This window comes from Hyla sarda, chromosome 4, assembly GCF_029499605.1.
Source record: "Hyla sarda isolate aHylSar1 chromosome 4, aHylSar1.hap1, whole genome shotgun sequence".
NCBI lineage: Eukaryota > Metazoa > Chordata > Amphibia > Anura > Hylidae > Hyla > Hyla sarda.
The window spans coordinates 274,018,044-274,031,117 of record NC_079192.1 but is presented as its reverse complement, the minus strand read 5'-3'; the positions used below and the strand labels follow the sequence as shown (position 1 = coordinate 274,031,117).

The window sequence follows — 13,074 nt, the reverse complement described above, 5'->3', positions numbered from 1 at the left end:
TCTATCAGTGCATGCTGGGATTTGTAGTTTGCAACAGCTGGAGGCACACTGGTTGCGAAACACTGAGTTAGGTAACAAACTGTGTTTCGCAACCAGTGTGCCTACAGCTGTTGCAAAACTACGACTCTCAGCATGCACTGACAGTCGAATGTCATGCTGGGACTTGTATTCAGCAGGCATCCCGGTCCTGTCCCCGCCCAGCGAGTGGCAGGGACCGGAATTCCCACAGGCGTACAGATACGCCCTGGGTCCTTAAGTACCAGGACGTCAGGTATGCCCTTGGTCCTTGACGGGTTAAATATAGGGGCTTATGTGGGTAACAGCACCTCCTGATGAAGTAGCTCTGCTACAAAACGGCGTTGAGGAGGCACGAGGGTCCCCATATGGCACACCACCATGTCTAACCCAGGTTTCTCACGGATAGAGTTATTGTATTGTACTGGGAATAGAACATGGTTATACTTACCATCATTTGACTTGTCACTGCATGATAGTTACTCTGTGCCATTCTTTTGGGGTATATGTCTTTTTTTAAGGGTTAGGGCTTGTTCATGTCTGTTTCTGATATTGAATTAATAAAGCTTTGAATATAATTTTTGGATTATAGTGTTTACTTTTTCAGCTAGCACATGCAGGATTTATTATTATGTTTTCTTAAAGGGGTATTCCGGGCAAAAACATCTTATCCCCTATCAAAAGGATAGGGGATAAGATGTCTGATCGCGTGGGGGCCCGCTGCTGGGACCTCCCGCGATCTCCCAGCACCAGCCCGCATTCTATGCGTAGCTGCATCTGCAGTTTCAGAAACTGCTTCCGAGACGGGGATGTGACGTCACGCCACGCCCCCTCCATTCATTTCTATGGGAGGGGGCGTAACGGCCGCAACGCCCCCTCCCATATACATGAATGGAGGGGGCGTGACGTCACGTCCCTGTCTCGGAAGCCCAGCGGCTTCTGAAACTGCAGATGCAGTGAAAGATGAGAGAGGACAGTCATTTTCATCATAGGTATACCTCAACTATGAGAGACATAATGAGAAAAAAAATCCATAAAAACACATTGTCTGATTTTTATAGAATGAATTGGTAAATTCCTCTGTAAAATAAGTATTTGGTTACCTACAAACAAGCAAGATTTATGGCTCCTCTGTCCTCCACTCATTACCTGTATTAATTAATTGTTATCAGTATAAAAGACACCTGTCCACAACCTCAAAAAGTCACATTCTAAACTCCACTATGGCCAAGACCAAAGAGCTGTCGAAGGACACCAGAAACAAAATTGTAGACCTGCAACAGGCTGGGAAGACTGAATCTGCAATAGGCAAGCAGCTTGGTGTGAAGAAATCAACTGTGGGAGTAATTATTAGAACATGGAAGACATACAAGACCACTGATAATCTCCCTCGATCTCACCCTGGGGTGTCAAAATTATTAGAAGCACAGTGAGCAAAATTCCCAGAACCACACAGAGGGATGACCTGCAGAGAGCTGGGACCAAAGTAACAAAGGCTACCATCAGTAACACACTACGCTGCTAGGGACCCAAATCATGCAGTGCCAGAAGTGTCCCCCTGCTTAACCCCTTAAGGACCAGGCCATTTTACACCTTAGGACCAGAGCGTTTTTTGAACATCTGACCACTGTCACTTTAAATATTAATAACTCTGGGATGCTTTTAGTTATCATTCTGATTCTGAGATTGTTTTTTCGTGACATATTCTACTTTATTTTGGTGGTAAATTTTCGGCGTTACTTGCATCCTTTTTTGATGAAAAATCCCCAAATTTCATGAAAATGTAGCATTTTTCTAACTTTAAAGCTCTCTGCTTGTAAGGAAAATGGATATTCCCAATAAATTTTATTTTTTTTCACAAACACAATATGTCTACTTTATGTTGGCATCATAAAATGGACATATTTTTGCTTTTTGAAAAAATTAGAGGGCTTCAAAGTAAGGCAGCAATTTTAAAAAATGTCATGAAAATTGCTAAATCTGAAGGGACAGATGTTACAGAACTACAACTCCCAGCATGCCTGGGCAGTCTAGGCATGCAGAGAGTTGTAGTTTGGCAACATCTGGAGGGCTACCGTTTGGGCACCACTGTAACAGTGGTCTCCAAACTGAGACCCTCCAGATGTTGCAAAACTACAACTTTCAGCATGCCCAGACAGCCTTTGACTGTCTGGGCATGCTGGGAGTTGCAGTTTGGCCTTCCTAGTGGTTGCCACAGTAAAGATCACTTTACTTTCACTTTCAATCCCCCTCTCCCCCACAATAGTTTCCCTACCTGACCCAGGATCCAGCAGTCTCCAGCAACGATCGGGGTCTCCAGGCATCTTCTCCTGCAGGTACCGACCTCCATCTTCTTCCCACGATCCCCTCAACATCCAGGGGTGGCCAGAACGGGGGGTTGCCAGGGCAACCCACTGTCCTGCTCTGCCATTGGTCAGAATCAATTCTGACCAATGGCAGGGGATAGGAGGAAATCGCAGCATTGCGTCTTCACTCCTACCCTTCAGGATGATCTGGGCTGTCACTGACAGGTCATATCATCACAATTTTCCGGGTGATCGGGTCACCAGAGACCCGATCAGCCCAGAATAGGAGAAAATAGCATGTCTGAATTGACATGCGATTTTCTGCGATCGCCGACATGGAGGGGTCCAGGGACCCCCCTCGGCATTTGCACGGCATGCCTGCTGAAGGATTTCAGCAGGAATGCCATTCCGATCTCTGCCCGGCGCGCGGCAGAGACCGGAGAAACACCAGGACGTTCTGGAACGTCCTTGGTCCTTAAAGCCCAGGGTGTGGGGACGTTCCAGAACGTCCTTGGTTCTTAAGAGGTTAAGCCGGTACATCCGTAAGTCCGGGCCCATCTGAAGTTTGCTAGAGAGCATTTGGATGATCCAGAAGAGTATTGGGTGAATATGGTCAGATGAAACCAAAGTAGAACTTTTTGGAAAAAAAACAACTCGTGTTTGGAGGAGAAAGAATGCTGTGTTGCATCCAAAGAACACCATACCTACTTTGAAGCATGGGGGTGGAAACATCATGCTTTGGGGCTCTTTTTCTGCTAAGGGACCAGGCCATATGTTTTGAGTGAAAACCTCCTTCCATCAGAAAGGGCATTGAAGATGAAACGTGGCTGGGTCTTTCAGCATAACAATGATCCCAAACACACTGCCCGGGCAACGAAGGAGTGGCTTGGTAAGAAGCATTTCAAGGTCCTGGAGTGGCCTAGCCAGTCTCCAGATCTCAACCCCATAGAAAACCTTTGGCGGAAGTTGAAAGTCCGCGTTGCCCAGCAACAGCCATAAAACACTGCTCTAGAGGAGATCTGCATGGAAGAATGGGCCAAAATATCAGCAACAGTGTGTGAAAACCTTGCGAAGACTTATAGAAAACGTTTGACCTCTGTCATTGCCAACAAAAGGCATATAACAAAGTATTGAGAACTTTATTGAACTTTTGTTATTGACCAAATACAAATTTCCCACTATAATTTGCAAATAAATTCTTTAATAATCAGACAATGTTATTTTATGGATTTTTTTTTCTCACTATGCCTCTCATAGTTGAGGTATACCTATGATAAAAATTACTGGCCTCTCATCTTTTTAAGTGGGAGAACTTGCACAATTGGTGGCTGACTAAATACTTTTTTGCCCCACTGTACCTAATACCTAGACCTGCAGGATCCCAATCGCAATGCAGTTCTCTACTTTAGGGTACCAGGGAAGGTGTTGTGACAGGAGTGCCAACAAATTGTTAAGACTTTTTTATGGAAAATAAGGAGGGAGATTTATCAAGGGATTTAGAGGTTTTTTTTTTGCTTATAAGTCACACAAAAAAGTCACATGTGCGTCTAAGCAAATGTTTGTGTGACTTTTGCGGGTAAGCATAAAGTACTAATAAGCAATTTTCAGTTTACACTTTGCAGTGGTCGGGAATTTATAAAGTGCAAAAGTCACACGTAGGCAAAAAAAATAAAGTGCAAACCCCCTTAAAAAGACGCAAATGTAAGAAAGGTCAGATAGGGTGCCTCCAGCTGTTGCTAAATTACAACTCCCATCACTGGAGTTCTAGTTTAAGAACAGCAAGACTCCAGCTGGTGCTTAAATGGAGGCTCGCTGTTAAATTACAATTCCCATCATTCCCAGACAGCCAAAGGTTGTCTGGAAATTAAGGAGGTTGTAGTTTAGCAACAGATGGAGGCTCCCTGTTTGTAAACCCTGCTTTATGGGCGTTCTACCCAGAGGAGAGTGCCATAATTGCACTAACCATTTTTTGTGTCTTTTTTTTTCTATTCATTTCAGATCTGTGTATGCAGAGGGCTACTTCGGATTAGGTGGACTACGCTGATTGAACAATTTTTTTGTTGTTTACTATTAACAAAATGGTTAATGAGGGCTTGTGGGGGAGTGTTTTTTGTAATAAAAGTTTTTATAACGTGTTGTGTCTTTTTTAATTTACTTTACAGGCTTAGTAGTGAAAGCTGTCTTATAGACAGAGTCCATTACTAAGCCAGGGCTCAGTGTTAGCCCCAATTCCAGCTAGCGCTAACCCCCAATTATTACCCTGGTACCCACAGTCACAGGGGTGCCGAGAAGAGCGGTACCAACAAGCCCAGATTGTCAAAAATGGCGCTCCTGGGCCTAGGCAGCAACAGGCTGGCGTTATTTAGGCTGGGGAGGGCCAGTAACAATGGTACTCGACACCCTGGTGATGTCAGACTGCTGATGGTTGTTTGGTATCTGACTGAGAATGAATATACAGGGAACCCTATGCGTTTTTTTTCCAATAATTAAATTTAAAAAAAAAACGTGTGGTTCCCTCTATTTTTATTCACAGCCAGATACCAACCAAACAGCAACAGCCTGACTTTACCAGGTTGGTCGAGGACCATTGTTACAGGCCCTCCCAAGCCTAAACAACACCAGCCTGTTACCTCCTAGGCCCATTTTTGATGCTCCAGGCCTGTTGGTACCAGCTCTCCCGGTACCCCTGTGGCAGTGGATACCGGGGTAATAATTAGGGGTTAGCGCTAGTTTTAATTGTGGCTAACGCCAGGCCCCATTGATTGCAGAAAGGTGCACTATGTGCAAAAAGTAGATCAGCATATAGCACTGTTGTACTGCATTTAGAAATGGCCACCAGCTGCTTCTGTTCAAAAATATGATACAGTAAGCCCTAAGAGGTAGTAATGTCTTTACTTCCCCATAGTGATTATTTTACCTGTATGCCTATAAAACTACGTTTTTGTATCTATTGTCATAACTTTACATTTTGCCTTTCCTTAGTTATTCTTTATAGAAATGTAAGGGAAAAAATGAACAGGTACTGCAATTACCCTTGTCAGTGGTGTGTGTCTCTGTGCACATCCCTAATTTAAAACACCCAGATGTCAAATTATTCATATACTTTTAGGTGAAAAAACAGGAAAGACAATGCTGACAATTATTTACTTCAGACAAAACTTTCCGCTATATAGTGATCCCTCAACTTACAATGGCCTCAACATACAATAGTTACAACATACAAAGATTTTTTCTGGCCATTGTAACTTGAAACCAGACTCAACATACAATGCTATGGACAGTTCAGAACTGTGAAACGTGTCAATGGATGGAAGAACTGACCAATCAGAATGGGCATTTTACTGGTTAAGCACCTGTATTACTGAAGTGCATGCACTGACTGGCTGTTTGGTAGTGCCTCCTACAGTACAGGGAGGTATTACATGTTCTGTACTCTTTACCTGTTCCAGGGTTAGCTATTCCTTTGGACACCAGGTAAGTGCGGCTCCATGTTACTTTTTTAGTACATTGCGTGTACTGTACAGGACCCCGAAGAAGCTCCTGTCCTCTACATAGACAGTGATTACAGCTCCCAGCAGCTCTTTCTTACTTTTATATGTAAGGACTTTCTTTATCTGTATTAGTTATCTACTTATTTTTCTTTAATCCTCACTTTTTCCTATTTTTTGGATGACATTTTGGTGGCTTCAGAACCAATTACCAGGTTTCCATAGAGTTATGGTCTCAACATACAATGGTTTCAACATACAATGGTCGGCCCAGAACCAATTAATATTGTAACTTAAGGGACAACTGTATCACTATTGTCTATAGCAAAAATGACACCCCATACAGTTTAGCTGAGCTCCCACAGTGCTTAACAATTTTGTAGTGCTGACTTAGGCTACGGTCCCATGTAGTGTTTACGCAGCATATTTCACGCTGTGCAAAATAGGCTGCATAGTGGGAAATACGCTGTGTATTCTCCTATCAGCATACACACAAGGCTACCCAGCAGTAGCCCTGTGTGTTCAGTGAGGTTTCTCATACCGGCATGCAGCCCTGTCCCATGTAACAAAGTCAAAGAAATATATTTAAAAAAAAAAACCTCTCTATGGGAGAGCCAGAGCACTGCACTGAGCATTCTCCGGCTCTCACACAGCTGCATTGAGGGGGTGTGTCGGCCACCACTTCGTGCAGTGGTCAACACGCCCCATTCAGGAGGAGAGCCAGGGGCCCGTATGGGAGATCGCAGGAGGGCCCATCGGTCGAACCCCCCCGCAATCTGACACTTATCTCCTATCCTTGGGATAGGGGATACGTTTTTGTATCCCAAAGTACCTCTTTAAGCCCAGCATTAAAAGCCTGAACTCCAGACTGATACACTATAGCAAAGTACCAGAGAGTTGATATTTTTGGCTTGAAGAGCATTGCCTTGATTGAATACAAGTTTATCCGCTTTTCAGCCAAGACTAGCCATATATATGTATAACTATATTTGTATAGAATCATTAGTTGACAATTTACAACAAAAAAGTTCACAGACAACATAGGAATAACAGAGGCTATTATGTTTATTGTGCTAAACAGACATTAAAAGAAATATGTTCATCAAGCAAGCAATTTGAAGTACAATCACAGACATGAGGTCTATGCAAGGAGCAAGGCAAAGGTTAGAGGACACTCGGAGAAAAGGAATAAAAGCAAACATCAGTGAAGCATTTTGATACTTTTGCTCCCCTCCGCCATCAAAATAATGTTGACGGAAGAACTGAAAAGTAAAATGTCCAGTCTTGTATACAGGTGACCAAGAACAGCAAAGAACAGTCTTATAAAATTTATCTCCCACAAAAATAAACTATATGTATAAAAATTTATAATGTTCTTTCTGTTTGGATGGCCACCAGCTGCTTCTGTTCAGTCTGAAAAATGAGGTATAGTAAGCCCTAAGAGGTAGTAATGTCTTTATCTGATTGTACTAAAAACACAGAAAACACAATGGTGCCACAGAGATATGAGCTCCTCAGTGCCTGATGTCTCTGCAGTTAACACACAAGGGCAAGATCCTAACATGTCAAAGATTTACTAGAATTTAAATCAAACTGGCCTGAAGTTCCTTACATCTACGAAGATGTAAGATTACTATTTCCGTCATGATGAATACCAAATGGAAAATTTGGTTTTATGATCCAACTTGGCGGATCACATAATCCTGTAACACAACCCGAAATGCAATGGTTAAATGTAACTCTCCTTTTTATAATTGCTTATAGACCAGGTTTATCTGATCTCAGTTAGAAAGCGTATGTAGATCATTTTGCAATCACTTTCAATTTAGTGGTTTCTGTAAATATAGAAACTGTAATGAAGATTTAGATTATATATATATATACACAGTCTAAAAAGGAGAAAAATTTTTTTTTTTTGCCCTTAGCAACCAAGCACAATACTACTTTCATTTCTTATGATGCTCTTGAAAATATATGTTGCATAGTGATGGGTTGCTATTGACAACAAATACAATTTTTCTGTTAGGTCATGTTTACACTGCATAACACACTATTGTGTATATTTTTGGCTGTAAATTAACAATTTTCCTTTTTTTTTTTTTTTGCTAATGAAAAACAAATTTTTGTGTGAAAACAACCTTAGACTGTTTTATGAACTTCTTCCCCATGATCCTGCGAGTAGCAATGCTCTGTATCATATTCTCATGCAATATAGGGACAGGACACTGACCATTTGTCCCGCAGGCAAACATACTATGCTTTTGTGTAGTAAATAACAAAGGAGGGAATTTATCAAGACCTGCGTTTCATACATCAGTCATAATATGAAAACGCATTACTTTCCACTTCCACCATCAAGGGCTTATCCAGGATAGAAAAAGTGTGCCACACCTGTTCTCAGGTTGTATGTGGTATTGCAAACCAGTTCCATTGACGTGAATAGAGCCAAGTTGTAATACCACATACAACCTGAGGACAGATGAAGTTCTGTTTTTAGAAGGAAATTGCTCTGTTTTTCTAATTCCAGAAAATCCCTTTAAAAGGCGGATGCCTCTTAATAAATCAGGCAGTGAAGCGGGCCCTGCACAGTACTTCTAAAATAGACACGTAGAGAGATAGCGTACAGCTAGCATAGATTTTACCAACAATTTATGCTACCGTTGTGGCATAAATTGTGATAAATCTGGTGTTGTAGGAGACCATGCCTTGTTTTACGCCAAGCTCTGCACACTTGGTGGGGATGGCATAAAGTTAAAAAAGTTGCAACATTTTTGTGCAAAATGGAGACTTGCACAAATATTTTGGGACTATTTACACTCTGGCCCTGATTTACTAAGAGTGTTGTGTAGGTTTCTTTGTGGGTTTTAATTCCCTACAATTTATTTTCCACGGTATTTACTAAGGTTTCCCTACATTTTCCACTTTCCCTACATTTTCCTTTTTATTACACATGCTCCGATCTGTCGGGTTTTCCTCATTTTAAATCCACCACATTTTCTGTGGAAACCGTAGTAAATATGTTGGGTTATTGTGAAAATGTCGGGAATACGCGCCTTTTCTGTGACGACGCCCCCTTTTCCCCAGATGACCACGCCCCTTTTTCAGGTTCTCTCAGTAAAATGGAGAGTTAGTCGGATTTTTCTAATTTCTGGCGCACATCCCGACAAAACATGTTGGGATTGCAAGAGTAAATGAGGGCCTCTGTGTCTAAAGCTATGTTCATGCGCCAGAATTTCCACATTGAATACTGGATGAATTTATAGCCAATACACTTCAAAGGGATTCTGCTGTCCCATGCACACAGCAGAAGGAATTCTATTAAAGGGAATAGGCAATTAATTTCTGCGGAATTTACTGCAGAATTCCGTGCAGAAATTCTGCCGTGTAAACATAGCCTAATGCCGACAATGATAAATTCCCCCTTAAGTGTACACAAAAGGTGTAGTCATGTTGCCTTAAGGATCACTGATGGTGCATATTCATTTGTGTCCTTTGAGGTAATACTGCATAAAAAGGTGCAAGCAGAATGTGACACAGGGTGCACATGTGCTTTAACATTCAGAAGGTACAAACTGGATACTGTGTTGGAGATAACAATGCACACCTAAATCAATATAAACTAAATCCACTTGTATTGCCACTTTTAGTAGGAGGATGACCGGGGTGTTCTGCATATAGTAACATGATGATTTCTCACACAAGTCATTTGAACACTAAAGACTTTAGAACCAAGCCCTTGTAAAGCTGATCTGTGGCAAAGAGAATTGCAAGTCTGCCACATTTACCAGTTCCACTCAAACTGCACTGACGCCCCTGAGGAACTCTCTCTTGCCCAGTTAATAATACAATGTTAAGAATGTGTAAATACTGGCTAAACAGAGAATAAAAACTCTACTTGAGAATTTAATAAACATCTTAATGAAACAATATAAAATCACATTTGTGTAAAATACATGAAAATACATTTTACCCCACTACATTAAACACATACTTATGATTGCATTATGCAAAAGCCAAGCTTGCATCTTCCCGCCTACAAAGCTTCAAGTTTCTTTGAAGGTTTTCACTAGAAGGCATTGGGATCCATGTACATAAAAGAGTGCTAGAACAGGACACTGCTTTCAGCTCTCAAGTATTGATGGCCAAAATATCAAACGTGGACTGACATATGTGTTTAGTTAGTACGATGTCCTACAAAATACTTTGGTTAGGGATTAACTGCAGTCCTAAATGTTGGTGAAAATATCTAATGGTAACTTGTTCCTGTAAATAATCTGGAGGTACAGTTGTTGGTTTTATCAGTCCATTTTCCTTTAACGACACAAATCTGAGGTACAAATATGGACAGTAATATTTCAACATAAGGATAAGAATGTTCTGTAATGTGTAATATCAGAAAGATTATCCTTACAAACCTAGACAAATTCAGTACAAAAATATATTCAAGTTAACAGTTCATTATACAGAAATCTAAATACAAAGCTGAAAACTAAGGAACAACATGTTCATGATGAAACAATGATATTGCTTGCATAACGGTCTAACTGTGTTTAAGTAGATAAAAAATGTAATAAAGGATCTCTGACTGCTCTATAGCAGTTCTCTGCAATGTACTGTGTATAGCAGCATTCAATGATTAGGCTGTAGGGATCTGTGGAAATCAGAGGTAGTCATGAGTGGTGAGGGGAGTAAAACATCTGCTGGTAAGGGCAGGCTCTGGGGTTAGGCATGTACTATTAAACATATGACCCTGATTTTCATTGAGCTATGTCAGGTATAAAAGCAATATAGAAGATAACTGATCTAGAGGTTTCATTCTGCTTTCATTTACCATTTACAGGGCAGTGCATGTTTTTTAAGCCAACCAAAATTTCCTGTATGTAATATTCTTCGCATAAAGGCACATATAATTCCACTGAGCACTAGACGGTCCGTAAATCAGAGATGTAGACCATAATCGTAGAGAAAGTAAACATTTACCAATGGGCGCTATAAAACTGCATCTCTACGATTTCATCATTTTTATTTCCTGCCATTTTTAAAATGTAAATTAAGAGATTCTGTGTATATGTGCATTCAACTGCAAGTGCTAAGGTGTCAAATGTACTTCATTACGTAGTTGAAGGTTTACATAAATATAATTCTGTTTTAACATATTTTAGGCTGATCACACATGTAGCTGTAGTGTTCTGTGCATGCAATTACTACAGGGCAAAATCACGTTTTACTGCAAACTGCAGTGGATTTGCAATACTGTTGTTAGTCCAACATTTTTACCATGTAGCTTTGCAGTGTGTTAATTGGCCATGGGGCATACTGCTGCTATGTGTCAACCCAGTCTTAGATATTTTCAGACTGTTTGTATTCTAACAATTCTTAGGTTATGTTCACATGGTTAAATGTCTGCACAGAAAATTTCTGTGCGGACACTCTGCAGACAGCTAGAACCGCTCAGAAAAGCGATATCTCATAGATGGCAATGCATTTCCGTGTGGACTCCGCATAGACATGACTATTCTTTCTGCAGGTGCCGGAATCTGAATTTTCGCTCCAGAAAAATCAGGTACGGCATTTCTGCCATGTGAACAGTGCATTACAATCCTATTGAAACTATTGAGACTCTGCTGCTGCGGAATGTTCGTGCGGAATTCTTCTGCGAAATTCCACACGTAAATTCAATTGTGTGAACATAGCTTTACTACTTATTAATCTTAATAAATAGCTGTACAATTTTGGAGCAATAAAATCAGATTACAAGTGTTGTACAGGATTCCAAAAACAGTGTGTGGCACTGCAGCTCAGCTACCATTTAGTAAAAAAAAAAGTGTTATACTGTACCTCAAGAGTTGCAGTACCACATGTTCTGCACAGTTTGGAGAGGTGTGGAGAAATGCTTGTCACGCTGGGTGATCAGATTCTCAATGCAACTGTACAATGCCCAGCAAGTTCCATGCAATAGTCTTTAATAAATGGGACTTGGGCATGTCTTAGAGTTGCCTTAGTAGCCTGACCAGGTCTCTCTATGCTGAACTGTGCAGAATGTGTGGCACGGCAACTCTGGAGGTATGCTTTAGAGGGGTATTCCTGAGAAATGTTTTGTAATATATCTTATCAAAAAAGTTTTTCCTCCGTTTAACAGGCTTCTTTTTTCCGCACCTTCCCCATATTGCGCCCTTACAAGTTCTCAAATCAACTGGAGCCAGATAGTTATACAAATATATAGAACTGATAAGTACTAGACTTGAGTTTTTTAAGCCTTAGATGACACAGGCCATACAGGTCCCCCTCCTTGCCATTGTGAACTCAACAAGCCAGGGCATACATGTACAAACAGGATCGTTAAATGCCTATGAAGAGAGCACAGGAGCTTCATATTTCTAAAATTATATGAAAGCCCCTGCTCTAATAAAAATAAAATTGCCCTTCCTTTAAGTAAAATAAACATATTTGATATCACTGTGTGCATAGTCAAAATAAAATATTATGTTTATGACCATGCATGAAGAAAAGTGTAAACATAAAAAAATACCAAAAGCCAAAAATGCAGATTTATGATATCAGCAAATATTATCAAAAAGTCCCATCAAGTTCAATCATACAGTCCTGTATACGGAAAAATAAAAATAAATTGTAAGTGCCAGAAAAGGACAATATTAAGCATACTGCTTTTGTTAAAAAAAACCTGTTTGGCTTTTTTTTTCTCCCAAAGTAGTACAAATGTAGTACTGTTTTAATTGCACTGACCTACAGAATAAACAAACAAGTCATTTTTACCATAAACTGCACTGCGTAAAAACAAAAGTCCAGAAAAGATGTTTTGCCATACATTTTATGGTAAAATGAAAGGTGTCATTAAAAAGAAAATTGAATTGGTTGTGCAAAAAAAAGTCCTTATATGGGTCAGTAGATGGAAAGAGTTACGCCTCTTAACCCTTTAAGGACTCAGGATTTTTCCGTTTTTGCACTTTCGTTTTTTCCTCCTTACCTTTTAAAAATCATAACCCTTTAAATTTTGCACCTAAAATTCCATATTATGGCTTATTTTTACCAATTCTACTCTGCAGTGTAATTTTACCAAAAAATCCACGGTGAAACGGGAAAAAAATTCATTGTGCGACAAAATTGAAGAAAAAATGCCAGGCAGTGCATTTTTCAGTAAAAATGACACATTTTCTTTCTTCTGTAGGTCCATATGATTAAAATGATACCCTACTTATATAGGTTTGATTTTGTCTTACTTCTGGAAAAAATCATAAATACATGCA

At 40.3% G+C, this 13,074-nt stretch overlaps 1 protein-coding gene across 2 annotated transcripts in view; it reads right to left on the bottom strand.

Annotated features, from left to right (window-relative positions):
• HMGA2 (high mobility group AT-hook 2) overlaps positions 1 to 13,074 on the bottom strand; it is a 200,040-nt gene that overhangs the window by 40,405 nt on the left and 146,561 nt on the right. The window contains exon 6 of one of the 2 annotated variants that reach the window (XR_008892706.1): positions 6,864 to 10,136. The exons of the other annotated variant lie outside the window; for it this stretch is intronic. The gene's annotated coding sequence lies outside the window, so the exon portion shown is untranslated. Of the gene's footprint in view, positions 1 to 6,863; positions 10,137 to 13,074 lie in introns of those variants that run through there. 2 annotated transcript variants of the gene reach the window in all.